This window comes from Plasmopara halstedii, assembly GCF_900000015.1.
Source record: "Plasmopara halstedii genome assembly, contig: Scaffold_1561, whole genome shotgun sequence".
NCBI classification, from domain to species: Eukaryota; Oomycota; class Peronosporomycetes; order Peronosporales; family Peronosporaceae; genus Plasmopara; species Plasmopara halstedii.
In genome coordinates this window covers 126508-129523 of record NW_020188473.1, presented here as the reverse complement: position 1 = coordinate 129523, position 3016 = coordinate 126508, and positions in this window count along the sequence as shown.

Here is a 3016-nt window from a genome sequence, read left to right as displayed (position 1 = left end):
AAGGTTAACGGCAAGTGGGGAATTGAGCACACTTATTGCGATCTCAATGCATCCACAATTCCGACACTATCAAAGAATGATGTGCCGCAGAACAGCATGGTCGGGTGCGCTGTTGTCAATTCTGGATATTATATGTGAGGGACAGCGACATCTATCTAAATAAGGTGAGGACCCCATAAAGGGTGCTTTAGAGTGGCTGGTTATACCACGAGGATTGTTTAATGCACCAGCAATATTCAAATTTCTGGTTACACAGCTGTTCAATCTACTTCGTGACTATACGCAATATTTTACCATGAATCCGGCCTTATTCTTGCAGAGCAAGGAGATTAGATCGTTCGAATTCGTGAGCAATGCTTTAGTCTTACATTTAAGTAAGCTTTTCTAAAATAGATAAGTTTTTTATAGGCGTCGACGAAATTTATTATCTGGGTTACTTCATTAGGATGCAGGGCTTGCGGACAGGTTTCGCAAGATAATGTTAATTATAGATTGACTAGGCCATCTACTCCAATTGACGAGAGAAAGTTGTTTGGCTGAACCAACAACTAGCACAAGAACAGCGAAAACTATGCCGACATGGCACGAGCTTTCGCCAGCCTCCTTACAAGAATGAAATATGGTGATAGACTGAGATAGAAAAGCTCTAAGTCTGTAACGACTGCTCGTGATAAGAAGCTACACGCAATAAAGTATGATCTTGTCAATACAATGTACATTTGCTTGTCTCTGAGCCGTTTTTGATTTATATAGATCATGCGTCGTCGCGCACAACGATGTCGTCACCGCATCTCTCACCGAGAATAGCAAGACAAATGTCTTTTTTCGCCGAGTATGTATTTGAGGTAAGATATACATTGGGTTGTCTTTATGTGGTGGCAGATGCGCTTTTGTGTCGATTGAAGTATAAATTGTTGCATGACACGATTGGGACATCACCAAGGTGGGGCGATACGTTCAGCGTATGGGTCAGACGCGACATGTGCTGCGTTGCCGAACGCCTATTAAAGCAATGCGTCTGATATGTCGCTGTTTACAAGAGTGTGATGGCATGCCTGCATCATCGAACGCTTGCCGTATTGAGTATGAACCTACACGACACTCAGCGCGCAGTGATGCCTCACCTTAAGGACTTCAAATATGTGAGGCACATGATATGGTGGCATCGATAGAAACAATACATACTGCCCGGTTATCATTATGTATTGGTGGACCAACACGTATAAATGTATGTGCGCACGTGGTCGTATGGGCGTATCGGTAGAGATTAGACATACTGCCCGGTGGTCACTATGTTTTGGAGGCTCAACACGTATGTATGTATGTGCGCACGCGGTAAATGTTTCAACTATTGGAATTTGCCACATACGGTGTGTTGGCAGTCTGCTTCTATGATTTTCTCGCAACTCCAAAAGACGCGTTTAAAAATATCGACATTGTGATTTTTGTAGACCGCATGAGCAGAATGGCTCATTTTGTTCCTGTCAACGATCGTTTATCCGATAAGCATACTGCCATACGTTTCCTCGACAAGTCATTTGCCAACACGGTGCGCCTGAAGACAATGTATCGGATAGATGTTCGCGCTTTGCAGCGAGCTTTCGGTGAATATTGTTCTAGGTGCTTGACACCAGAATGGATATGATTATCGCTAGCCTCCCGCAGAAAGATGATCAGACAGAGCATGTGAGCGGATGGTGGAATATATTACTCGAAGCACTTGCTGGAGTGGGCTCCCTTAGCTATTTTGCTTTGAGAAAGCTTGGTATAGTTCGGTGACCTTTGTCTTTACATAGAACCAGTACGAGTATAGCAGATTGCAATCTGCTTACTCCAAGAGTAACTACAACCTTAATCCAAGGCTAATAAACTTTTCCGTTTAAAGTGTAAATTGCATTTCTTGAATTTATTCGCGGCAAAGCCGCCTATATCAAAATCTTTAGGTTTTCTTATCTATATAGCAAATCCTACTTAATGTTTAACTACTGGCTGTTCCAGCCCCGTACTGACTTGTTGTTTAAGTGTAGCCACACCATTCATACCAGATCACGTGAAGCCTTCTTACATTTGCGCAGAGATCCTGAAGTGATAGAGCGGGCTACTCCAACTTCTCGAGTTGGTGCTGAATTTCAAAGTACATGCCGCTACAGACTTCACGTTACATAAATGGTTTGGTACACCACCGAGTACTTTTGACACGCCCACAAAGCGACTCTGGTCTTAGTTGGGGAAAGTGTTTATCATATTTGACTTGCTGATGTCAGACTAGCTACGCTTCGTAGCAAAAGTTTGTAATTTCATCTCAGTGGGAATGAGTGAGCGCCAAGACAATGAAAAGCAATATGCCAGAGGAATGCGAACGTTAATTTGCTGTGGAGCAAAATGTCTCACTGATAGCAATCAACCTACGTACAAATGCAGTGGTGCAGTCTATACAACTAAGTTGCCACCGCGCTGCACTGGGTCATTCACAGTCTTAGCAGAAAACAAATGAAGGTCTTTTCTTGATACGCTAAGGAAAAAAGGAAGCATGCCCCGTGTTCACGTGAGATCACTGAAGCCGTACTATGATTTCTCTCACAAGCCAGTCGGATTTGAAGAACTCTGTTGTAGACCGAGCAGCGTCTCCACAACCTCTTGCAGCTGAAATACTCTCTACACCAATGTAGCGACGTGACTCTAAACCACTGGGAGTACCTCAAATCACGTAGAATTATGGCAAAATTTAAAGAGCGACATTTTCCATTTGAGAACGGTGCTCGAGTGCATGCGCACGAAATAGCTGTATGCTTTATGCCGATAAGCTCATCTTGGGCGCTGAGAAAATCCACTTTCTAGAGGGCTTCATTGGGAAGCGTGGGCTTCGAGCGGACTCCGCTTCCATTGTTAACTGGCCGGATCCAAACAATCAAAAGGACTTTCGCAAGTGGCTTGGCCTCACCAAATACGTGCACAAATATAGCTCAAATTATGCGGAAATGGCACAGCCATTTTCGAATCTTCTCCGGAAGGATAC